The 26930-nt window shown below is 42.8% G+C and overlaps 1 protein-coding gene across 3 annotated transcripts in view; it reads right to left on the bottom strand.

Moving 5' to 3' along the window:
- The window catches only part of NAPEPLD (N-acyl phosphatidylethanolamine phospholipase D), an 88031-nt gene extending 61116 nt beyond the window's left edge, over window positions 1–26915 (bottom strand). Inside the window, exons 1-2 of one of the 3 annotated variants that reach the window (XM_019940545.3) lie at window positions 26748–26915; window positions 17389–17488 (exon numbers count right to left, since the gene is read on the bottom strand). The gene's annotated coding sequence lies outside the window, so the exon portion shown is untranslated. Of the gene's footprint in view, window positions 1–17388; window positions 17489–23962; window positions 24221–26747 lie in introns of those variants that run through there. The other 2 variants (XM_019940543.3, XM_073809583.1) reach the window with 2 other exon arrangements.
- Window positions 26916–26930: the final 15 nt, after the last annotated feature.

Raw genomic sequence — 26930 nt, 5'->3', positions numbered from 1 at the left:
CCACTCATCCAGAAATTCTTGTCCCTCCCTCTTTCTGTCACTTATGACTTTTTTTAAAAAAATAAATTTATTTATTTATTTTTGGCTGTGTTGGGTCTTCATCGCTGCGTGCGGGCTTTCTCTAGTTGCAGCGAGTGGGAGCTACTCTTCATTGTGGTGCGCAGGCTTCTCACTGCGGTGGCTTCTCTTGTTGTGGAGCACAGGCTCTAGGTGCGTGGGCTTCAGTAGTTGTGGCACACGGGTTCAGTAGTTGTGGCTCACAGGCTTAGTTGCTCTGTGGCATGTGGGATCTTCCTGGACCAGGGCTCGAACCCGTGTCCCCTGCACTGGCAGGCGGATTCCTAACCACTGCGCCACCAGGGAAGTCCCCGCTTATGATTTTATAAGCGTGCTTTTCAATGTTCTCATCCAGGTTATGATATGAACATTGCTTAAGAGAGCATCTGAAGGTCCCAGCCATCAGCGATAATGGAAAAATCCGAAACCAAGGTCTAGATCACAGTACAGGAGGGTGGGCTGAATGACCAAGGGGATTGCTCAACTTTCCTCCCCATGCTCTCCCCCACCCCACTGAAAGAGTGAAAACCTGTCGGGAGCTAAAACATGAAAAAAAATCAGCTCAAACTGAAAAAGAAAAAAGGGGGGAAAAAAAGCAGCCCTGCTGTCATTCAGGCTGGGAGGATGAACACAGAGCCAGCTGCAGAGTTAACAGGAAGCACTGCTCCCCGCCAGTCTTATGGCAGCTGTAAAACGCCACATCCCTCCTCTTTGAATGGCTGCTTCTTTCCTTCCGAGGGTGTCCCAACCCATCTTATTATTTCCATATCTCACTGGGGATTCCTAATTGCTAAATAGCCCTCCATTCATGGCAGCGCCCACCACCTGGTTTACTTCTCTTAAAGTCACAGCAGAAACAGCATCCAATACAGAGCTGTTCCTTGCTTCCCTTACGCCCCCCTCAGAATCCTTCAGAAGGAACCCTCAGACTTACAAAATGCTTCCCTCCTCCCTCTCTTTAGTGCTCTCCCTCACTGCGCGGGGTCAGTAAATCTGGTTTTGTGGGACCACAGGTTTGTGCCTGGGCATCTTAATACCCTGACCCCTCCCTGCTTCCTTTCCCCTAGTGACTCTGAAATATAGTCCTGGGGAGGTAGTCATTCAATTTTAAAACTGAGATACTAGAATTTGAAATTATAAATGATAAAGATGCATTCACCTCTCATCTGTGTGCTATTTGATTAGTGGAGTAGGCAGTGATAGTGCTAGTTTTGCTACAGAAGAGGGGGTAGGGGACTGTGTCTTGATGTGCTCTCAGAAGCCCAGGTCCTCATATCCCACCAGGATTCCTGTTCCTATTGGCAATTTCCTTCAACATACACTCTTTTAAAAACTACTCTAGGGGCTTCCCTGGTGGTGCAGTGGTTAAGAACCTGCCTGCCAGTGCAACGGACATGGGTTCGAGCCCTGGCCCAGGAAGATCTCACATGCCGCGGAGCAACTAAGCCCGTGCGCCACAACTCCTGAGCCCACGTGCCACAACTACTGAAGCCTGTGCGCCTAAAGCCCGTACTCCGCAACAAAAGAAGCCACCGCAATGAGAAACCCGCACACCGCAACGAAGGGTAGCCCCGTGCGCAGCAACGAAGACCCAACACAGCCCAAAAAAAAAAAAAACCCACAAAAACAAAAACTTCTCTAATTTTGGGACTTCCTCAGTGGTCCCGTGATTAAGACTCCTGCTTCCACTGCAGGGGGCAGGGGTTCAATCCCTGGTAGGTGAACTAAGATCCCACATGCCGCATGGCACAGCCAAAAAAAAAAACCTACTCTAATTTTGTATAAAAAGGGTTCTAATAGCTACCAGCTGATGTTAATTTTTAGGGTTTCCAGAATTAGCAAAATGGCCAGCAAGAATGCTGAAGCTACTACCAGGAACGTTTATGTTTTCTTAAGGTAATGACAGAGTTCACTGTTACTACAATATGGAATTACAAATATATGTTATTGATACTACTGGCTCCATGCTTGACCTTGCTTTTCCACGAATATAAATTTTACTGTTTTAACGTTAATCATAGGTTGCATATATGATGTTGCCCCTAAGAACAAAAAAACTGGAGTCAACTGTGCTCAGATACAGTGCGGAATAAATATGTTCATGGAGCAGAAAGATGGTGGGTTTGGACTCAGATCGTCTTTTCTTAACTCTATGACCTTGGGCTATCACTTATCCTCTGAGCCGCAGTTTCCTCATTTATCAAAGAGATCATTACACCTACCTCGCAGGGGTGTTTTGAGGTTAGTGAAAGTACGTGCAAAGCCCTAGCACAGTGTCTGACACACAGCAGGTGCCCAGCAAGCAGTTGCTATTCTTATGAATATCAGTCCCATCTAGTCCCCAACTACTGAATTCCTGCTCCGACCACAGGGTGCGAGCTACCTCGCACCCACTCCAGCCTCCACTCCCCACTGGGTGGCTCAGCTCCGCCGGTGTGTAGGCTAATCCTGACTGCAATGTCCAACCATCTTGGCTGTTGGTTTGAGATCTGGACCTCTGCCCTGTTCCCACAGGCCTGACTCTTGGTGCTCTGTCCAGTGCCAGGTCCCTGTCCTTGGGACCCTCTTGTCAAACCTCCCAACTCTCATAATCCTTCCTCTACCAGGAGGATCGAGGATAACAGTCTCGCTCCCAAGGTCAGTCCAGCAATGCGGTCCTATCACCAGCTAACAAGCCTCCCCGATTCCACTGCTTGGAGTTCCAAATATCATTACCTCTTCTGTCCTTCTGAAGGCCTTGCCCCTCACCTGTTGGGGGATTCCAGTTCCTGGGAGCTAGATCTCCCTTCATCTGGCTTGGGTAATACGTCCTACCTTCTGGAATACACGTTTCTCCTAGTACCTGTTCTCTGAATACCTGTCCCAAGCCAACTATCAGGAATCCCAACGCTGATTCCGGGATGCTGTTCGTCTCTCCTGCCTATTCATAGTGGTAGACGGATCAGGATAGTAGAACCATCATACTGAAGCCTTTAACTTTAACCCTAACCCGTTGTCGTACCCTAACCTGTACCCTAAACCGTACCCGTTGCCTAACCCTAATCCTAACCCTAACCTTTACCCTAACCCGTACCCTAATTCTAACCCGTACACTAACACTAACCTGTACCCTATCATGTACCCTAACCCTAATCCTTTTTCGTACCCTAACCTGTACCCTAAATCATACCCGTTCTCTAAGCCTAACCCTAAACCTTACCCTAACCCGTACCCTAATCCTAACCCGTACACTAACACTAACCCGTACCCTAACACGTACGTTAACCCTAAACCGTTGTCGTACCCTAACCTGTACCCTAAACCGAGGGGCACACTAAGGTGTGTAAAATCTGGTTAAGTCTTTGACCTTTTGACCTTGTAAATGGTCAGGAAGACTGCAAATACCAGGATTGAAGTACTCTGGGGAGGCAGGCAAGTCACTGCCTCGGTGGAGTTTTAAATGAATCTGAAATGATCGTATATTAAAGAGCTGGAGAGTTCGGCTGCTCTTAGGATTAATGTTCACTGGGGACAGAGTTTTAGTTTAGATAGTAGATTAGTGTTGTAATTTCTATCGCCACTTCTTAAAAAACACAGCTGTCAGTTGGTTGTTGAGTGTATTTGGGAGCTAGAAAGTATTAATAAGCAGGCGTAGCTGGTACTATTTTGTCAACATTGTCTCCTAGGTGTGGCCAACTCGGACCAGCAAGTCACTGGGCTCGGTCACCTTTATTTCTGACGAGGCATCTGGGCAAATTTCAAGCATTATGTGTTGTTATGAAGAATTTTTTTTCTAATGCTTCTACCTGCCTGTTGGCAATAATCTAAGTTATAAAGAAGGCAAATAAAAATAGCATTTTATATAAAATAATGCATGTTCACTTTAGAAACTGAGAAAAATACAGTGAAGTACAAAGATGGAGATAAAAATCACTATTTATCCCAGCATCTAGAAATAAATACTGCTAACATTTTTATGCTATCATACTTGTAGTTTAAAAATTCAATTTGCATATGATGTTATGTGTTTATTAGGAAATAACGTTTGGGGGAAAAATAATAACAGTAATGACCATCACTTACTGAGCCCTTATGTGCCAGCTTCTGTACTAAGTGCTTTAATATGTATTAACCGATTTAATTCTTTCAACAGCCCTGAAAGGTAAGCTGGTGAAATAAAAGTGTATTCAAACCAGGCAGCCTGTCTGGAGTGTGTGTTCTTACCCAACACACTATACAAAGAAAACAGAAGCTACTCATAATCCAAAGGGACTCAGAGGACACCTTTAACATGTTACACTTCAAGAAACAATTTTCAAAATTCACCAGAAGTTGTATCTTGTGATTCAAGAAGAGAGATGTTAAACAATGCATCAATATCAATAACATTCAGTAGGTCTTTTATATGGCGCTGCTCCAAACTTTAACATTTTCTCTCACAAGCAAAATGATAGCATAAAAACTAACCTTTTGTCAATTATTTTATTTCATAATGCATTTGATCAATTATATTGAGCATCAGTGACTAAAGGGGAAAAGTCTGAATGAAGAGGGAAATAAAGTAAGGAAAACAGGAGCTTCCCTGGTGGCCCAGTGGTTAAGAAACCACCTGCCAATGCAGGGGACACGGGTTCAAGCCCTCATCCAGGAAGATCCCACATGCCGCAGAGCAGCTAATCCCGTGTGCCACAACTACTGAGCCTGCGCTCTAGAGCCCACGAGCCACAACTACTGAAGCCCACGCACCTAGAGCCCCTGCTCTGCAACGAGAGAAGCCACCGCAATGAGAAGCCCACGCACCACAACGAAGAGTAGCCCCTGCTCGCTGCAACTAGAGAAAGCCCACACACAGCAACGAAGACCCAATGCAGCCAAAATTAAATAAATAAATTTTTTTAAAAAGAGAGGAAAACAGCAGTGCCTGACTACAGTTTAAAATTAGCCTCTTCTGGACTAGATTACTCTTCCATGGACTACTGCAATGGTTCTCTCCCTGGTCTACCAGCATCCACTCTGGCATGCTTCAATCCATTTTCCACAGCAGCTAGAGTTTCCTTGTAAAACACAGATTTGGCCTGCTACCTCTTAGAATGAACACAAGCTCCTTACCTGGTTCACCAGACCCTGCAAACCTCACTACCAAAAGCATTCACAGGCTTCCCTAGGTGCCTAAGACTCCCAGGCCCTCTCCCTCCCAGCAGCCCCTACTGCGCCCTCTGCCTGCATCACCGTCCAGAATACTGCTTCTCCTTCCTCAGCTCAGAGGACGATACCTCAGAGGAGCCTTTCCTGACCTCCCTGAAGAGGCCAGATTCCCATCCATTGAGTACTTATGGCACTGGCCACCTCTCCTTCTTAGCATGTCACAATCCCAGTTTTAAATTGGTGCATTTGACCATTTATTGGGTATCTGTCTCCCTGACTAGAGTGTGAACTCCGTGAGAACAGGCTCCATGTCACCAATAGATCCCCAAGGTCTAGCATGGTGCCTGGCACAGAGCAGGCACCCAAAAAGTTAGTAAATGAATGACTAAACAAATATGTACTGAAAAGTTTATTTCCTATTTTTATAATAAGTTGCTATGTGAAATACTGTGTAATTGAAGTGATAACATTAATTTATATAACATTAAGAAAAACAGTCTGATACAGAGTGAACACTAACCTGATTTTACTGTCCAATAGTGAGCAGAAAATTAATCCAACAGGAAGGGATTCAGCTCTGTGGGATGGAGCCTCAAGGAACAGAGGTGATACAGGGTTTTAAAGCCAAATGCATAATGGTCCATGATCTAATGGGCTTGCTGATAGGTTGAATTCAGGAAGTACAAATTTAGTTCAGACAGTACAATTAAGTCACAGACAAAAACTGACTATTTCACCATCAGGGCACTTTGCTGCTGGTGGCAACCAGTATTCTTAGAAAAGCTATTCCAGTTCTTTCTTCTGGAGTCCTGACTGCTTGCTATCTTGAAATTTCTCTTGCCCTCCAAAACTCAGTTCTGCAGATGCTCACTTTGGGGACTCACCCAGAAAGACTATCTTTTCTTTTACCTGGTTGGTACATTGGTGTGCATTCATCTCTAAAACAAGGCCGATGATATCTTTCTCAAAGGATTCTCATATAGATTATTAAGATAACTCAAGAAAGGAAGATAGTAAGTGTGTAATCTACTACCTAATAAAGACCACTTAGATGTTATTGAAAATGGTGTTAGTGATTCAAATGATACAACTGCTTTTGTTTAAGGACCAGTATGCCAAGCCCCACTAAATTTTGCTGTGCTAGTGAAGACTATCCCCATTTCTATATTGGTCTTCTAAAGGAGAACAGGAAAGATATCTTATGGAGAATCTCCCTGAACATGTTTTTCTTCAATATATTGTTGACCAAAAAATTAATAGTCAATGTAAGAAAGAAACAGAAAATTTTATTTGAGCCAACCTGAAGATTATAACCCAGGAGACAGCCTTCCAGAAAGCTCTGAGGACTGTTCCAAACAGTTAAGTATGGGACGATGCAAGCAACTGTGTTCCTAAAATTCTCTCCTGAAAATATTTAACTATTTGAGGGCCAATCTGCCAGTTCTCCCAGAGCCCAAAATGCTTCATCCTGATCTTTGCCCTGAATTCCTTTCAGGGTGTGTCGTAGGTCAGCAACTACAGTGGCTAATGACCGGATCCTTGGAGAACTGGATGGTGGGCTATGTTCTTTATTTTACAATACCCTCTCTTTCAGTCTTAATTTCAACCTAGGTCTCAGACCCATTTCATGACCGGTTTGTCGCACGGTGCTAGGAACACTCATCCTCAGGTCAGCCGAGGATTTCGTTGATAGGCTACTCAATGTGCTATTACGGCACTAGGCCCGACTACCTGTAGCGAAAAGCCTCTGGACCACCTGTCTTACTAGTCTGTCATGGTCCAGGAAATCGTTTCCTCTTCCCAAATCTAGAGTTACACTATTAGAATTATCGATCTTACAGGACTCTATATTTGGTCAATCATTTCAAATCACTTAGTCATCATTATTTTTAATAAGAAGCTGGTCATACATTTGGTAATGCAAGAAACAACAATCTTGTAAAATAGGCAGAAAACAAGTAATAGAGCTAGTAACATTAATAAGGTCCTAAGTAACGTTATCTCCTAAGGAGTTACATGGCTGGCACCAGAAGAAAAACAGATCGTCACGGCTGAGCAGGTATTTCTGCCCTGGGGGAGGTCTGGTTAATGCATAATGCAGATGCCCAATGCACGCCAGAGGGGCAGGAGGAGGCCCACATGGGCAGAGAAAACTTTTAGGTTTAAATTTTTCTTGTCTTGCCTTAAAATATGAATTTCATTTCACCGATATTAAATGAACTCATGCCTTCAGTACCATAAAATTCAAGGCCGCGGTTGTTCTGGGAAATTTCTTAGATGCCTTGTGGAAGTAAAGCCTTAGAAGAGTGGAGGCCATGAAGCATAGAATTCGGTCAGAGCTTCAGGTCCTTTTCAGCATCTCACCTCTATTTCTTGGAAGCTGTGTGACCTTAGCGTCTCAGAGCCTCAATTTTCTCATCCGTAAGGTGATCATATTAACTGATCACCAGGTTATTTTAAGGACTAAAAGTTTTCATGGGAAACTTAACTCCCATATAAACTGAGTAATCATTATTTGTGTATATAATAATATCACTTTTATATACAATAATAATAACTGGGCCTAGTGCTCCATAGAAACACAACCATAGTACCCCATCTGTTGGCAGTTAGTCATATGCACCTAATAAATTAAAACCAAGTTCCCTTACCAAGTTTATGGTTAATCTCTCTAAATCTAAAAGTTTATGTCCCCTCTGACCTCAATCCTGTGCTAATTGAACACTAACCAAGCAGAGTCCGATGACTATAATGACGTTATAGACAACAGCAATGTACATACTAACAATATCTATAATACATGGTATTACAGATATCATCATTAACATACAAACTCAGATTGTTCCTCCAGGGCGAGATAAGCTAACAGACCCTGGAGCTGTGGACCACCTGGCCAGAGGCTCATAAACCAGAGACATGCGGACTCCCAAAACTACAATTAAGAAAGGTCACAGATAGGTCACAGACAATGATTAATCCCAGGCTTTGTTCTTCCCCTATAAAAGAACCCCTAGCTCAAAGACCAAGTTGGAATGGATATGAGGCTTGTTTCCCACTCTGTTGCTTGGCACCCTGCAATAAATCCTACTTGGCAAAAGCGAGAGAGAGGCATGGACATATATACACTACCAAATGTAAGGTAGATAGCTAGTGGGAAGCAGCCGCATAGCACAGGGAGATCAGCTCGGTGCTTTGTGACCGCCTGGAGGGGTGGGATAGGGAGGGTGGGAGGGAGGGAGACGCCAGCGGGAAGAGATATGGGAACATATGTATATATATAACTGATTCATTTTGTTGTGAAGCTGAAACTAACATACCATTGTAAACCAATTATACTCCAATAAAGATGTTAAAAAGGAAAAAAAAAATCCTACTTGGCTGCAAACTCCTGCTGTCAGAGTTTATCCTTCTGTGCCATGGGCACATGAGCCCTTTTGCTCAGTTACAAAAGCTCAACATACTAAAGGGTTATGGGACCACAAACACAAATGTAGAAAGACGACCAAATGACCATTATGGGGTTTAAAACCTTAACGTCCGCATATGTTTGAAGATAATGTCATATCTCTAGTCAACCAGAGAGGAGTACATTAATATGATGCATAAATGCAATGTCCCCACCTGATTAAAGGCATTATATTATTAGTACATCAATGATATTCTAAATGAAAATTTTAAAGAAAAATATGTAAGATTTGATGTGAGATAAGCAGAAGTAAGCTGCCTGAAAACAAAATAAACATGTTAAATTTAGTCCTACATGATACTGGCTTTAAAGAAAAGTCTCCAGGTAGAGTTGTACATGAGAAAGCATCCACCTTCCCTGTGTGTACATATGTTACCAAACCAAACTTGGGTCTGCTCCCCCCCCCTGTGCAGCAAAGCCAATTTACTCATACAAGGTTGTGGTGAAGGAAAGCACAGCATTTATGTGCAGGGGACCAAAAACAGAATACGGGCATCTCATGTTCGAAAGATTCGAACTCCTTGATGGCTTTCAGGGAAGGTGTTTTAAAGGCAACATTTGGGGTGAGGGCTGAAGGGTGCATGACTTTCTTCTGATTGGTTGGTGGTGAGGTAACAGGGTGAAGTTTCAGAAATCTTAATCATCAGCCTCTGGTTCCAGCCAACCTGGGGTCTAAGTGCTTGTGGTTAGTATGTAGTCACCATCCTCCACCTGGATGAAGTGGGGCTCTTAGTTCCTGCAGAACAACTCAAAGATTTCTGTCAGACTGCTCTGTATACCCTTGAGGAGGAATAAGGACTCTTTTATCACTGAACCATTGCCATTACTTTTCTTGTTTAACTGCTTTGTTGCTGCATTCCCTCACTTCCCTAATTAGTAACTGCTTGAGCCTGCTCTTTGGAACTAAGGGAAGGCCTAAGACACTACCACCTTTTTCTACAAGCAAGAAACGGGGGACATGGAGGGCCTTTTGTACCCGGGAGGGCTCTACAACGTTCTGCTCAGTTTTAATCCCGCGCCCCCTTCTTTGATATTCCTCAATCCTGAAGGGAACAGGGGCAGGACAAGAAACAGAATAACGGGCTTCCGTGGTGGCACAGTGGTTGAGAGCCCGCCTGCCGATGCAGGGGATACGGATTCGTGCCACGTTCCGGGAAGATCCCACATGCCGCGGAGCGGCTGGGCCCGTGAGCCATGGCCGCTGAGCCTGCGCGTCCGGAGCCTGTGCTCCGCAACGGGAGAGGCCACAACAGTGAGAGGAAAAAAAGAAACAGAATAACATTTTGAATAGAGAGGTTAATCATAAACCCAGCATGGGAACTTGATTTAAGGGGGACTCGGTTTCCTCTATATATATGTATTTATCTATATACATGTATTTATCTATATACATGTGCATACATATAGCATATGTTTTCCCAAAGAAATTTCCATTTATTTGCTTCAAATAAGTCATTTTATTTGTCATTCCCCTCATTTTATTTTCAAGGTGGAGAAAGGATTTCATGAATTATTCAAACTGTCTTTTTATGGCTGAGAAAGGTCCTGCTATCTTAGAAGCAGTCTGATCTGAGACAATTAAAAACAGGCCTACTTTTTGTGTGACTTTTAAAGTTCTTGGTAGCTAATGTCTAGAAGCAAAAACTGTGTGTAGACATTGCAGCCTGATCCTTCCTGAAGGAAAATCCTAAATCACCAATTTCAAAAGCCTTAGCTTTGCTAATAAGGAACATTGAAATCTGCAGCCATTATGTTTCACTTTAAGCAGATTTCCTTACAATTCAAAAGTACAAAGAATCAATCTCAGTGCCCTGAAGGTTCTTCAGGCTATTGCTCAGCTAGTAATCATGGGGGAAGAAAAAAGCTATTTTCAACTTAATTGGTTGGAGAACAACCTATAGATATAAAAAATGCAATTTATGGCCCACTAATGAACAGCTATTTAAGAAATGCTCACATTGAAAACACTATTTATATACATTATAAGAAATAGTATAAAGCAGAATACTGCTTAATTCACATAAAATCTTTCTGGTCTTATTTGCTTGGTCTGTTTTTTCAGTTCCTATCTGCTGCTTCAATGAGTGAAAAGAACCTCTAGGCAGAAGCCATTGAAATACTCTTTAAACTTGTGAGTAGTTTCATTATATATTGCTGGCTGAATCATAAATGCTGATGCTGGCAAAGTAGTCACAGTAGAACAAAGGGGATTTTTAGGTGCTTCATCTTCTCAACACCACTTTATTACTATTGTTATAAAGCTTTGGACAATCAGTTACGGTTTGACCCCCCGTTTAGCCAGCTTTTGTTATAGCTCAAAAATCAGTTGAGAAACTCTCTATCAAGGCTTAGAATGATAGAATTTCAGATTCAGAAGAGATCCTAAATCAGTGAAGCTCCTATCAGAAAACAGAATTCCATGCAAAGGGTTTAATTGAAGATAATTTAATGGCAAGATGATTTACAGGGATGTGGGCAAGGTTAAGGGATCCAAAAAGGGATGAGAAACTGAGGCGGGAGATAGATGGGCCCCAGGCTGAGCAGCTGGAGTTTGTCCCCTGAGGGCAGATACACCAAGATGAAGAGGAGGAGAAGCTGAGCCCCGCCTAGAGACCACGTTTCTCATTCTCGAAGTCAAGGAGACATTCCCGACTACACATGTGCAGAAAGGCTCCTCAGAGGTCAAAAGGGAGGGGGCGTCACCTCACAGGAAGGGATGTCAACCTACCCATAGATCTCTTTACTAGAATCCATCTTGGCTAAGAGATGTGCGCGACACACACACACACACACACACACACACACACACACACACACACACACACACACACACACACACACACACACACACACACACACGGGAGGGTCCTGAGATAAACCAAATACAGACTCAGAACCAGGCAAAGCAAGATGATTGGCCAGAGGAAACCTGGAAGAAATGCCCCATAAAAGTGATTCAAACTACCACGAGGGCACGACCTTCTCTCTGAGCCTGCCTGTGTGTGCCCATTCACACGTACTCTTTTTCCTCCTAATAAGCACTTTACTTGCTTCACTACTTTCCGTCCTTGTGGGAATTCATTTCTATAAAGCCAAAGGGGCAGGGGCCTTGTCACTGGTCACTGGTCCCTGGTGGTCTAGTGGCTAAGATTCAGCACTCTCACTGCCGCAGCCTGACTTCAATCTCTGGCTGGGAACCGAAATCCTGCTTCAAGCCGCTGCAGGCCAAGCCACCCAAGATAAGAACCACCCAGGACTAACAGTGGGGTTGTTACTACTTTGACCGAAAAGGGCAAGGGCAGAAGACAGTGTCACGAGTGCTGGGAGAGTTGGAACTGTAGAGGGAGACAGCTGCAGTCCTACCCAGAGGAAGACAGAACCACTGCTGGAACTGAAATGCTGAGGCAGGGAAGCAGCAGGAGGAAGGACCTCCATTTCCCGCTCTCCATCCCGTGGCAGTGCCTCCTACTGGATGAACCCCAAGGGAAGCCAAAGGCGGGGAGCCTAGATGATGATGTCTGTAAGGCTCAGCTCCCGCTTGGGTACAGAGATCAGGGTAGAGAGCGACAGAATGGATGAAGGGGCGGAACAGAGAATAACCCAACAAACCCCTTAGAGGCCCGTAGGTCTAGTGATCCTCAGACATGTGCAGGCAGCAAAGCATGTGGAGATCCACTCAGTCCTTACACAATAACTTGAGTCTAGCTGACTTTAACTGCACGCCTACCACATGCCAAGCCCTGCTAAAAGCAGGTAAATTTGGAGATGCCTAAAGCATCTCCAAATTCAATTCAACAGAATCCTATATAATTGTATATTTACCATTACAATTTTTTTTTTTTTTTTTTTTTGCGGTATGCGGGCCTCTCACTGTTGTGGCCTCTCCCGTTGCGGAGCACAGGCTCCGGACACGCAGGCTCAGCGGCCATGGCTCACGGGCCCAGCCGCTCCGCGGGCATGTGGGATCTTCCCAGACTGGGCCACGAACCCGTGTCCCCTGCATTGGCAGGCGGACTCTCAACCACTGCGCCACCAGGGAAGCCCACCATTACAATTTAAAATTGTGTATTAAAAGACCGTTTAAAAATTCAAGACCTTTATGCAGTGCTATAGAATGATCTGAGATATATTGTTTTAATACACAGGAGCACAATGTTGTATGTAACATGCTGCCATTTATATTTTTAAAAGAGAGAAAAAAGTATATAGACTATAAATACATATGTTTGCTTGTACAGTTGAACACAGGTTACTACACGACAATCAAAGATGCTGTGAGGGGTGGTAGGGAGTGCAGAAGACTGACTCTAGGTTATACTGGGGTTTTCAACTGCATGGAGGGTTGACGCCCCAACCCCTGTGCTGTTCAAGGGTCAACTGAATATACTAGTCAGTCTTTCAAATGAGTCATGAGGAAGTAGTAATGTCGATTGTCTCTATGGAAAGGAAATGGGTGGCCAAAATAGAGGGTAAAAAGGCATACTGTTTACTTTCTTGAGCCTTTTGAATTTTGAACCATGTGAATATATTATCAATTTAAAAAAATAATGAAAAGTAAAAATTTTTAAGTCAACATAAAATGGTAACTGCACAGGGTGTATGGCACCCACAGGAGGGATCTATAGGCTGGTCTGGGGGTGGGGATGGGGTCAAGCCAGGCCTCCTAGAGAACGTGACGCCTGAACTGAACACTGAGAGAAGGCAGAGACCGGCAGGAGGGGAAAGCGCTGAGACAGCTGAGATGGTTTAAGCAAGAGCACAGAGGAAACGTGCGAAAAGCTGTGCATGACTGAGCCAAAAGCTGCAGTGGCAAGTGACCGCAGAGGGGACAGGACAGCGGGCAGGGCCAGACTGTGGGAGCCTTGTGGACCCTGCTATAAAGTTTGGATTTCATCCTGAAAACGAAGAGTCATTGCACCAACTTACACTCCCACCAACAGTGCAGGAGGGTTCCCTTTCCTCCACACCCTCTCCAGCATTTATTTGTAGACTTTTTAATGATGGCCATTCCGACCGGTGTGAGGCGATACCTCATTGTAGTTTTGATTTGCATTTCTCTGACAATTAGTGATGTTGAGCATCTTTTCATGTGCCTACTGGTCAGCTGAATGTCTTCTTTGGAGAAATATCTGTCTATTAAGGTCTTCTGCCCGTTTTTGGATTGGGTTGTTCGTTTTTTTGATATTGAGATGCATGAGCTGTTTGTATATTTTGGAGATTAATCCCTTGTTGGTCCCATCACTGGCAAATATTTTCTCCCATTCCATAGCTTGTCTTTTCATTTTGTTTATTGTTTCCTTGGCTGTGCAAAAGCTTGTAAGTTTGATTAGGTCCCATTTGTTTTTTAAGTTGGTGCAGCCACTATGGAAAACAGTATGGAGGTTTCTCAAAACTAAAAATAGAATTACCATATGATCCAGCAATCCCACTCCTGGGCATACACACCTGGACAAAACTGTAATTCAAAAAGATACACACACCCCTATGTTCATAGCAGTACTATTCACAATAGCCAAAACATGGAAACAACCTAAGTGTCCATCGACAGATGGATAAAGAAGATGTGGTACATATCTACAATGGAATATTACTCAGCCACAAAAAAGAACGAAATAATGCCATTTGCAGCAACATGGATGGACCTAGAGATTATCATACTAAGTGAAGTCAGAGAGACAAAGACAGATACCATATGATATCACTTATATGTGGAATCTAAAATATGGCACAAACGAACCTATCTACAAAACAGAAACAGACTCATAGACATAGAAATCAGACTTGTGGTTGCCAAGGGGGAGGCAGGGAGGGAGAGGGATGGACTGAGAGTGTGGGGTTGCAAACTATTACATTTAGAATGGATAAACAACAAGGTCCTACTGTATAGCATAAGGAACTATATCCAATCTCCTAGGATTAACCATAGTGGAAAAGAATGTAAAAAAAGAATGTATACATGTGTACACCTGAGTCGCTTTGCTATACAGCAGAGATTGGCACAGCACTGTAAATCAACTCTACTTCAATAAGAAAGAAAAAAGAGTCATTGTAAACTCTGGGGTTAAGGATGGCTTTGAGGGAGGTGAAACTGCAGATACAGAAGCTATTGTTCCAGTCCCTGAAACACAGGTACACTTTATTCCATCAGGTGACCCTAGAACAACTAGGCCAGCAAGAAATCCAAAAACAAACTCATCTTGAATTACAAAGACGATGTGGCATATATATACAATGTAATATTACTCAGCCACAAAAAAGAATGAAATATGGCCATTTGCAGCAACATGGATGGACCTAGAGAATATCATACTAAGGGAAGTGAGTCAGATAAAGACAAACATGTGATAATCACATATGACATCACTTATATGTGGAATCTAAAAAGTAACACAAATGAATCTGTATACAAAACAGAAACAGACTTACAGACATAAAAAACAAACTTATGGTTACCAAAGGGGAAAGGGATGGGGAGGGATAATTAGGAGTATAGGATTAACAGACACACACTGCTATAAATAAAACAGATGAACAACAAGGATTTACCATATAGGACAGGGACCTATGTTCAATATCTTGTAATAACCTATAATGGAAAAGAATCTGAAATATATATACATAACTGAATCACTTTTGCTGTAAACCTGAAACACAATACTGTAAATCAACCGTACTTTAATTTTTAAAAATCATCTCCAATCAATTTCCCTTTTTAGTCATGGTGAGATCAAAGTTTAACACATTATAGGTGTTCAATACAATATCACATATTGACTAATGGTAGTTTATAAGACTAACAGTATTTTAAGATTTATATCTAGTTTTGACATTAACTCAAAGAAGTTCATGTATTTAAACTTTTACTTATATTTGCTCCAAGATAATTTAATAAGTTAGTAGGTTGAGAGAGAAGGAAAACCTAGGAGGAGGAAAGCACGGGTTTTAGAGTCAGAAAGCCCTAGATTAGGTTCCCAGTTCAGACTTTGATTCATGTTGTGCCTTGGCAAGTGGCCTAATCCCCTTGAACCTCAGTTTTCTCGCCTCTCCAATGTGAATAAAGAAACACCACCACCTGCCATTCTATTTTCTCCCCCCACCACCCTCCTCCTCATGAGGCAAGAATGTAAATTAATGAAGCCTAGTTTTCTAAGTGCTTCCACTTAGAAACACAAAAAGGAGCACCACAGAACTTCCAAGGCATGGTCTAAGGTACAATGTATGCATTATATCCACTGCCAGCTACACTCATCTTGAAGACAGACACCACAGTCACACATTCATTCAGCTATTCAACAACTTATGAGCTCCCCCACGGTACTGGACATGGTGCTACTGTTGGGGATGGAGAGGTGGGTGAAACAGGCATGGTCTCCACCCTCACAGAGATCATGGCTAACAGGGAAGCAGGTGAAATTACTCAACCCACAAACAAATATAAAATCGCTCTTTGTGAAAAGTGCAGTGAAGGAAAAGAGGAGGTACGTGAGACAGTAACGAATGTCATTTCTATTGCGAGCATCTTGGGGCAAGTTCTCTAGAAGTAGAACCTGAAGTGGGGACACTTGTGCAAATGATTCATTCAGAGAGTGCTCTCTGGAGAGGCCTCTAAGGGACTGACAGCAGCAGAGTGAGGACGGGTGGAGGGGAGAATCTGGGTAAAGATGGGTTTCAGGAGAACTCTAGCCTCAGCCTGACCCTACCAGGAGCTCTGAAGCTTCCTTTCAGAACCAAATTTGTCTCAGAGGCAAGAGGACTGAGCTGTTTTACCCCCATATCACTTAATAATTGGTTAAGGCCGCCCTCTTCGGGGAGAATAACCTCCTAGGCATCTTTCATCCAGGCAGTTCCCATCAGCCAAAGGCAATTCTCTATACAAAGGTGCAGGTGTGAGCAGTTAGCAGCAGCCGTCTGGGGAGGCTTCTCTAAAGAAGTGAGTTTTGAGCTAAGACTTGAAGGACGGGTGAGAATTAGCCAAAAAAGTGTATTCCAGGCTCAAGAGATGACATGCGCCTAATGAAAAACAAAAAGATCACCAGGGCTGGAGAATTGTGCTGTAGAGGAACGCGGATCAAGATTATTTTGGGGAGAACCCGAGTCATTTTGGATTTTATCCTAAGAACAATGAAAAACCATTGAAAGGCTTTAAGTGGGGAAGAGACATAGTCCTCCCCCCAGTATTTTCATAGCTCCTTGGACTGGTCAGGAAAGAGTGAGAAGAGGGAAAGGGAAGATGTTGGGAAACTCGTTAGGAGGCTGGTTTATACTCATCTGGGCTATGAGGGATGGTGGTTTCCACTAGGGTGGAATGGGGATTGAAAGGAAAAAATGGACTCAGGATATATTTTGAACGTAGAACCAACAGAATTTGGTAATGAATTGTCTGCAATGGGGAAAGTTTTATATCTCGATGGAAGATCAAAATAAGAATTTATATTTATACTATTTCCCCTCTTTTTGTCTTTTTTTTTGTCTATAGTATGCAAAACACAGGCTCAGAGCCTGGTGTTAAGGGGCGTTTTTTTTCCTGCCTTCCCCTGTTAGCGGATACGGCATACTGAAAGAGACTGACAATAAAGCAAGGTAACGAAACAGCCACTCTGCAACAGCTAACCAAACATCTAGGGACTAAATTGTGTATGAGCTTTCTACAGCGGCACAACAAGTTGACACAAATTTAGGGGCTTAGAACAACATCTATCATCTCACAGGGTCCATGGGTTACGAGGCCGAGCATGGCTTACCTGTGTTCTCTGCTCCAGGGTCTCACAAGACTACAATCAGCATGTCAGTCAGAGCTGGGGTCTCATCTGGGGCTCGGGGTCCTCTTCCAAGTACACATGGCTGTTGGAAGAATTCATTTCCTTGCGGCTGTAGAGCTACCGACATCTTACTTCTTCAAGGCCAGCAGAGGAATGGCTTACCTCTACACCCTTTTAAAGGGCTCACCTGATTAGGTGAAGTCCCCCCAGGGCTAATTAACTTAAACTCAGCTGATTAGGTGCTTTAATTCCATCTGAAAAAATCCCTTCACCTTTGCCATATAATGTAACCTAATTACAGGAATGAGTTTCCATGGGGAGGGGGTTATATGAGGACAGGGGTCACTGGGGGGTCATCTTAGAATTCTGCCCACTGCCCACTGAAACTAAAAAGAGATCAATAGAAAAGAGTTTGATGCCAGTTTATGGATTTGGTAGGAATTAAAAAAATACCTTTATCATTAAATTCTACTTCAGGATTAGCAATCTCTATACAAATTTGGTGAAATCAGCCAGGGTTAAGAAGAGAGGGCTGCATACAGGAGATCCAGGTAGAGAGATAACCAACTGACGTGACTAGCTTCTCTCCCTGGAAATCTAAAGTACTGAATTGGCAGATCATCATTCCTATAGTTTCTGAATTGCCTATTCTTTTCTCAGATACGAGATAACTGAGCAAATGTTGAAAATAGGTTCAATTCTTACTTCTGTAAGAATCTTACACCCATGTCTGAAGAATAGCATCTTGTGACTCACGTGATTTCATACTCTTGCAAATCTGTTTTGAGATCTTTATAGAAGCTTTCCGCACATTAAATTAGATCCTAGATGTTGTCTTCTTCATCCCCTCTCTACCAAGCCTGTTGGAGTCTTCTCGTGAAGATTTAGCAAGTTTAAGTCTACCCTAAAGGTAACCCCTGGAGTCATTTAGAGCAGAATATTTGTCTAGAAGGCACTGTAGGTCTTCACTACAGGAAAGACAGTCTGTAGGAAGGTTTGTGGAGTGAATAGAGCCCAGGGGCAGAAACTTTCGGTACATATCAATCCAGTGTGAGTCAAGGAGCACTGAGTGGATGATCAATGGAGAAGAACAAGATGAGGAGGCAATTAATGATTGAAGAGTCCCAGAAAGACCCCTGGGTGAGCAAAGACCATCGCAATTTGGGGTCATCTAGACCAGAAGGAAATGAAGGTGAGGAAGACAGAAAGTCAAATTTTGCTAACATCATAAATGCTGGACTTAGTCTCCTATAGAAGAGAAATGGTGGCCTGAATGGAGGTAAGTGGCAGTTCAGATTTTTCAGAAATTACTTTTCTTCTACTACACTTGATTACAATTGATTCCTAGCTAATAAACACAAACCAGAAGTTTGAGGAATGTGAAGTTGTTTGTATAAAGTGCCCTACATTTTCTTCTGCCTCTGCCCTCAAGGATAAACCAGGTAACCTATAAGTATTATACACACAGGCATTCACTCAAACTCAGAAGCATTCAAAACATAGGAAAGTGCATAAGAAGGACTTTGACAATAGTGATGTGGGGGCCATGAGCTACATTCCCAGGGATTGATTGTGGCCTCTGTTCCCATGGTGATTATACATTCAACTCGGGACTTCCTTCCCACTCAGTGTAACCTCCATTAAGAAGCAAGAAACAAAAGGAAATAAAGCCAAAGCACTTCAGTGAGTCCAGACTGGGCACAAAGACTGCCGGCACCACAGCCAGACTCAGGGAGCCGCTCAAACTGCCACATTACACATCTCATGGCACACTAATCGCTCCTTCCTCATTAGGGGGCCATTGTACAAAAGGCTGGATCAGGAAAGCTTTATGAAACATGCAAAGATTTTTTGCTCCAATTCATTTGCAGTTCCCTTTATTACCTTATTAGTTATGCCCAGATGAACAATTCTAAATTTCCTTTCCTATGTCCATTTGTAAGAACCTCTGTGACTAATACATCTGTGCGTGTGTGCGTTTGAGTGTGTGATGGTGATACATGATGATCAGTAGATAGAAGCAGTACTCTTCCCACACGGCTCCTCGCGCACAATACAAATTTTCTTTTGGAAATGTAACCTCATTTTTTCCCTTTAATTCAACTTTTTATTTTGAGATAGTTGTAGATTCACATGCAGTTGTAAGAAATAATAGAGATCTCACGTACCCTTCATCTATCTGTCCAATGGTAACATCTTTCATAACTGCAATACAATATCACACCCTGGAAATTGACATTGATGTAATTAACTGACCTTCTTATTTCACCAGTTTTACATGCATTCATTTGTGTGTACTTAATTCTATAAAATGTTATCACGTGTGTAGATTCATGTAACCATCACCATTTCAAGATAGAAAACAGTTTCATCACCTCTGGGATCTCTCATGCTACCCTTTCATAGCCATAGTCACCTCTTCTTCTCCCTGTCCTTCTTCCCTCTCTGCCTGAACCCCTGGCAATCACTAATCTCCCCTCCATCTCTATAACTGTGTTGTTTCAAGAATGCTTTATAAATGAGATCATATAGGATATAACCTTTTAAGATTGGCGTAATTCTCTTGAGGTCATCTGTATTGCACTTATCAAGAGTTCATTCCTTTTTAGTGCTGCGTAATAGTCCATAGTATGGATGTACCACAGTTGGTTTAACCATTTACCTATTGAAAGACATTGGGATTGTTCCCAGTTTTGGGGCCATCATGAATAAAGTTGTTACTAATATTCATGCAGATGTTTTCATCTCTCTGGGATAAATGCCCAAGAGTACGATCACTGGGTTGTATAGTAAGCACATATTTTATTTTATTTTTTTAAAAACCTGCCAGACTAGGGATTTTCCTGGTGGCACGGTGGTTAAGAATCTGCCTGCCAATGCAGGGGACATGGGTTTGATCCCTGGTCCAGGAAGATCCCACATGCTACGGAGCAACTAAGCCTGTGCTCCACAACTACTGAGCCTGTGCTCTACAGCCCACTCGCCACAACTACTGAAGCCCACGCACCTAGAGCCCGTGCTCCGCAACAGGAGAAGCCACCGCAATGAGAAGCCTGCACACTGCGATGAAGAGTAGCCCCTGCTCGCCGAAACTGGAGAAAGCCCATGCACAGCAATGAAGACCCAACGGAGCCAAAAATAAATAAATTAATTAATTAAACAAACAAACAAAAAACAACCTGCCAGACTATTTTTCAGAGTGACTGTACCACTCTGAAATTTTAGATTCCCACCAACAATGCATGAGAGATCCTGTTTTCTCTGCATCCTCACCAGCATATGGTATTATTAGTATTTTTGATATCTCGTGTTTTTTAAAATTAATTAATTTTTAATTTTATTTTTGGCTGTGTTGAGTCTTCATTGCTGTGCACGGGCTTTCTCTAGTTGCAGTGAGCGAGGGCTACTCTTCATTGCAGTGTGTGGGCTTCTCATTGCAGTGGCTTCTCTTGTTTCGGAGCACGGGCTCTCGGCGTGTGAGCTTCAGTGGTTGTGTGTGGCTCACAGGCTCTAGAGCGCAGGCTCAGTAGTTGTGGCACACGGGCTTAGTTGCTCTATGGCATGTGGGATCTTTTCGGACCAGGACTTGAACCCGTGTCCCCTGCTTTGGCAGGCAGATTCTTAACCACTGCACCACAAGGGAAGCCTGATATCTCGTGGTTTTAACTTGTATTTCTTTAATGGCTAATGATGTTGAATATCTTTTCATGTGCTTATTTGTCATCTGTATTTCCTCTTCAGTGAAATGTCTGTTCCTGTCTTTTGCCCATTTTCTGATTGGATTGTTTATTCTTTACTGTTTTGAGCATATTTACATATTCTAAACACAACTCATTTATTAGATGTGTGGCTTGCAAACATTTTCTCCCAGTCTGTAGCTTGTCTTTTTACTCTCTAATAGTATCTTTCATTGAGCGAAAGTTTTTAATTTTGATGAAGTCTTGTTTAGCAGTTTTTCCTTTTATGGGTTATGCTTTTGATATCAAGTCTAAAAATTCTTCAACTAGCCCTACATCCCAAAGATTTTATGTTACGTGTTTTTCTAAAATTTTATAGTTTTACGTTTAAGTCTATGACTCATTTTGAGTTAATTTTTGTATAAGGTGTGAGGTTTAGGCTGAGGTTCATTGAGGAGCAGGGGGCAGGGGACTCTAGGAATATCCAATTGCTCCAGTACCATTTGTGGGAAAAGGTATCCTTTGACCATTGCATTACTTTTGCATCTTTGCCAAAAATTAGTTGGGCAGATGTGTGTGGGCCTATTTCCGGTTTGAGATAATCACAAAAGACGCAGATGAAAATGACAAAGCTTCAAGAGCCTAGAGAGATGTTAATAAATGTGGAAGACAGATAAATTATTGTAATTCAGCATAAAGATAACTGTTATCCCCAATAAAGAATCCACTGAGTGGAATGTCAGATGATGTAATCAAAGAGAATTTTCCTAAATGAAGGAAGAAGTGAATCTGCAGATTGAAAGAGTATATCGTGTTCCCTGAAATTATGACAAAAATCACTGAACACACGGGAATTCCCTTGCAGCCCGGTGGTTAGGACTACATGCTTTCACTGCGGAGGTCCCGGGTTCAATCCCTGGTCAGGGGAACTAAGATCCTGCAAGCCATGTAGCATGCCCACCACCCACCAAAAAAATCACTGAACACAAAGCTACACAATATTAATATGTATCCTTAGTTAAGTTATTAGACTTCAAGAATAAAATAATTTTTTAGGTTTTCAAACAGACAAAGCAAGCCATATTTAAAAGTGTTAAAAAAGATATGGTTAGCCTCAGACTTCTCCAAAGCAACATTCAATTCAAGAAAATAATAGTGCTATGGGTTTTTTTTGTTTTTTTTTGTTTTCTTGCGGTATGCGGGCCTCTCACTGCTGTGGCCTCTCCCGTTGCGGAGCACAGGCTCCAGACACGCAGGCCCAGCGGCCATGGCTCATGGGCCCACCCGCTCCGCGGCATGTGGGATCTTCCCGGACCAGGGCACGAACCCATGTCCCCTGCATCGGCAGGCGGACTCTCAACCACAGCGCCACCAGGGAAGCCCTTTTCTTCATTTTTGAAGGATCATTTTACTAGATATAGAATTCTTGACTGACAGTCTTTTCCTTTCAGGACTTCGAATATGTTGTCTCAGTGCCTTTTGTCCTCCATGGTTTCTGATGAAAAATTAGCTATTAACCTTGTTGGATCAAGTGTATGTGACAAACTGCTTTTCTCTTGCTGCTTTTAAGATTTTCTCTTTCTGTAGTTTTATTATTATGATGTCTTGGTGTGGATCTCTTTGAGTTTATTCTACTTGGAATTTGTTCAGATGTTTAGACATGTAGATTAGTGTTTTTCATCAAATTTGGGTGTTTTGGATCATTATTTCTTCAAAGATTCTTTCTCTCCCTATCTATCTCTCTGTCCCTTCCTTCTGGAACTCCCATTATGTGTATGTTGGAATGCTTGAAGGTATCGCAAAGGATTCTGAGGCTCTGTTCATTTTCCTTCATTCTTTTTTCTTTTAAACCCACAGACTGTTAATCTCAGTTGATCTAGCTTCACATTTTCTGGTTCTTTCTTCTACCTGTTCATATCTGCTGTTGAGCCCTTTCAGTGAATTTTTCATTTCATTTATTGTACTTTTTAATTCCAGGATTTTGATTTAAAAATAATTACTATCCCTTTATTGATATCCTGTATTTGATGAGACATAATTCTCATACCTTCCTTTAGTTTTTTAGACATTGTTTCCTTTAGTTTTGTGAACATTTTAAAAACAGCTTATTTTAAAAAGTTTTTGTCTTTTAAGTCCAATGTCTTGGCTTCCTCAAGGACATTTTCTATTGATTTTTTTTTTCCTGTGCATGACCATATTTTCTTAATTCTTTGAATGTCTTGTAATTTGTTTGTTAAGAACTGGACATTTAAAATAATATAATGTGTCAATTCTGAATATCAGATTCCACCCCCTCCCAGACTTTGTTGTTGCTGTTTGCTTTTGTTTGTTTAGTGACTTTTCTAAGTAAATTCCTTAACATCATGTGTTACCACTGAAGTCTCTGCTCAACTAGCTTAATGGTCAGCTAATGATTATACAGATACTTCCATAAGTGCCTAGAACCAATGAACTTCTCAGTTGTTGTTGAGGAGCTCTGTGTATGGTATACCTTCAACACTTAGCCAGACAGTTGACAACTGTGCCTTAGCCTTCACTTCCTGCTTGCACAGAGCCTCAAGGTCAGTGCTGTGGGAGGGTTTAGGGCCTTCTCCTGTCTTTCCTGGGCATGTGTACAGCCCTGGGTATGCACACAGTCATATACATGTGCATGGCCTTCCAGATTCCCAGGAATACATCTGGGCTTTTCAAAGTCTCTATAGGTATACCTCAGATATATTACAGGTTCAGTTCCAGACCACCACAATAAAGTGAATATTACAATAAAGTGAGTTGCATGAATTTTTCAGTTTCTCACTGCATATAAAAGTTACATTTATACTATACTATAGTCTATTAAGTGTGCAGTAGCATTATGTCTAATAAAACAATGTACAGACCTTAATTTAAAAGTTATCTCTTGGGCTTCCCTGGTGGCGCAGTGGTTGAGAGTCTGCCTGCCGATGCAGGGGACATGGGTTCGTGCCCCGGTCTGGGAGGATCCCACATGTCGCGGGGCCACTGGGCCCGTGAGCCATGGCCGCTGGGCCCGCGCGTCTGGTGCCTTTGCTCCGCAACGGGAGAGGCCACAACAGTGAGAGGCCTACATACCGCAAAAAAAAAAAAAAAAAAAAAAAAAGTTATCTCTTGCTAAAAATTGCTACCCATCATGTGGCCCTTAGTAACATTCAAGATCTCTGACATCACAGATCATCATAACAAATATAATAATAATGAAAAAAGTTTGGACTATTGTCAGAATTACCAAAATGTGACACAGGGACACGGAGTGAGCAAATGCTGTTGGGAAAATGGTTCCAATAGGGTTGCCACAAAACTTCAATTTGTAAAAGACAGAATATCTGTGAAGCACAAAAAAGCAAAGCGCAATAAAACGAGGTATCCTGTATAGACAGCTCAGGCCCTAGCTTTTCCTTTTAAGCTTCTTGGTTTGCCTATTGTTTGCCCTTACTCTTATCTACTACCTCCAGGCAACCACCCAAAGTTAGATAACCGCCTCTAAATATTTTTGACAAACATCCCCAGAAAAAGGCTTTTTGCTTTGAGTCAGGTTAAATAAAGGCAACCTTGCAAGTGAGATCATCCAGGGAAGCATGAGACAGGTCAAATAATTCCAATTCTCTGGATTTGAGGCCTTGAAGGAACTCCAGCCCAATTTTGCCCCCTCTGGTGGCTGCCGATTTTCATCTTGGCTGTGGGATCCTGGTTTTCAAGGCTACCATGGAGTTAGGAGGAAGGGGTTAAGGATAGAGTTAAACACTATAAGTTTAAACACTATAAAGCACTATAAAGCTCCCTTTGCTTATTGCAATTTAGGTGTTTTTATGAGGGGGGGGGAAACTCCCCAGATTACTGCAAGACTTGTTTCATTTCCAGAGTTTTGAAAATGTTGATTCTGGCCATTTTTATTTTGGCCACGCCACATGGTACGTGGGATCTTCATTCCCTGAACTGGGATCGAACCCATGCCCCTTGCAGTGGAAGCATGGAGTCTTAACCACTGGACCGCCAGGGAAGTCCCAGATTCTGGCCATTTTTAAAACCAGTTTTCTCATTTATTTTATTAAAAGAAGGGAGGATTTTCAGAGGTTTTATTCTGTCATTTTCCCTGACGTGTTAAACTAAGTTTGAATTAAGATGTGCTAAAATTTCCCAGGTGCTTCCTGTGATTATACCTAAATATTTTTGTATATATGTATGATGTTTGTATTTCTTTATTAATGTTAACACACATGTGTTTTAGAAACCTGAAGGGATAACCTTGGTTGTCCTCATTATATAATAGATCCTGTGGGCTGAACCTGTGGTTCATAGCAGAAGGGAGATGTGGAGAGAGATGAGGCTGGAAAGGTAAGTAGGAGTTAGCTCATGGAGGGACCTATCTTCCATACTAAGGAGGCTTCACTTTATCCTGACCAAGGGAAATTACTGGGGGGTTCTTCATAATGGTACTATCATACTAAAAGCTGCATTCTGAAAAGATCCCTTGGGCTTCCCTGGCGGCGCAGTGGTTGAGAGTCCGCCTGCCGATGCAGGGGACACGGGTTCATGCCCCGGTCCGGGAAGATCCCACATGCCGTGGAGCAGCTGGGCCTGTGAGCCATGGCCGCTGAGCCCGCGCATCCGGAGCCTGTGCTCCGCAACGGGACAGGCCACAACAGTGAGAGGCCCGCGTACAGCAAAAAAAAAAAAAAAAAAGATCCCTTGGGCCAAAAACTATGACAGTGGGGCTGGAGTGGATTCAAGAGGCAGGAAAGGGGTGTATCAATTGGATGTTGAGAGTGGGGAAAAAGGGAGGAGCTGAGGGTGAAACTGGGTTTCTGGTTTGGATGTCTGCTGAATGGAGGTAACATTTGCTGTTTTGCGTTGAATATACAGGAATAGACTCCTGGGCAAGACAGTGAAACGCATTTTGGACAAGTTGATATTGAGGTGCCAATGGGATACTCAAGTGTAGTTGTCTAGTCACTGAGTGGTTAAGGGGGCCTGGAGCTCAAGGGAGAGGCCTGGTTGGGTAGACAGGAAAGGCCTGAGGTGAAAGTGGAAACCATCAGGGAGAGTGTGCAGTAGAAGAGGCCCAGGCCCAGGTCCAGAACCCTGGGGAACAGCAACGTTCAGGGCAAAATGGTGTGGTGCTTAAGTGCAAAGGCTTTGGAGCCACACCGCCTGTTATTAGTGTCTTGACCTCAGGGAAGTTATTTACCCCAGTTTCTGCATCTGTAAAATGAGCATATTGAATAGCACACTTAGAACAGTGCTTGCGATGTTTAGTTTCACTGAGATCTGTGGATAAAGAGCTGTCCAAGAAGGTGAAGAAGGAACTAGGAGAAGGAGGAGGAGCTCTTAAGGTGCAATGAGGAAAGACAATTTCACAGAGATTTACCAAGTCAAACTCAGCCAAGAGGGCGGTACCAGAAGGTCTATAAAGTGTCCATCTTTCAGCAATTAGTGGTTTCACCAAGAGCAATTTCTATGGAATGGAATGAGCCAGACCGTAAAGTGTTGAAAAGTGAGTAGGGGTCAACACTGATACTTTCTTCCCTCTCCTCACGGCGCCTCTCTCTCCCGCTAAGGCTTCCTCTAAGGACAATGAGTTATGGATCATATTCCCCTTTTTCCAATCAATTTCGGCCACCAATGGGATAATATGTTGTACCAGGTTACCTTTCATTCTTCTACTTTTGTGCCTTGCACGTCGTAGGCGATTGAAGTAACTGCTGATACAAGGGCTTCTACAGACTCCTTAATTCGCGTTATTAGATTGCTCGCACCACGTCCAGGTCCATTCCTTCCACGACTGCTTAGAGGAGTGTCATTTCCGTCATGGCCACTTGGTGGGGCCCGCCC

Source organism: Tursiops truncatus, chromosome 9 (genome assembly GCF_011762595.2).
Source record: "Tursiops truncatus isolate mTurTru1 chromosome 9, mTurTru1.mat.Y, whole genome shotgun sequence".
Classification (NCBI taxonomy): domain Eukaryota; kingdom Metazoa; phylum Chordata; class Mammalia; order Artiodactyla; family Delphinidae; genus Tursiops; species Tursiops truncatus.
Note: the sequence above shows the minus strand (reverse complement) of the source record. Positions and strands in the feature narration are given on the sequence as shown.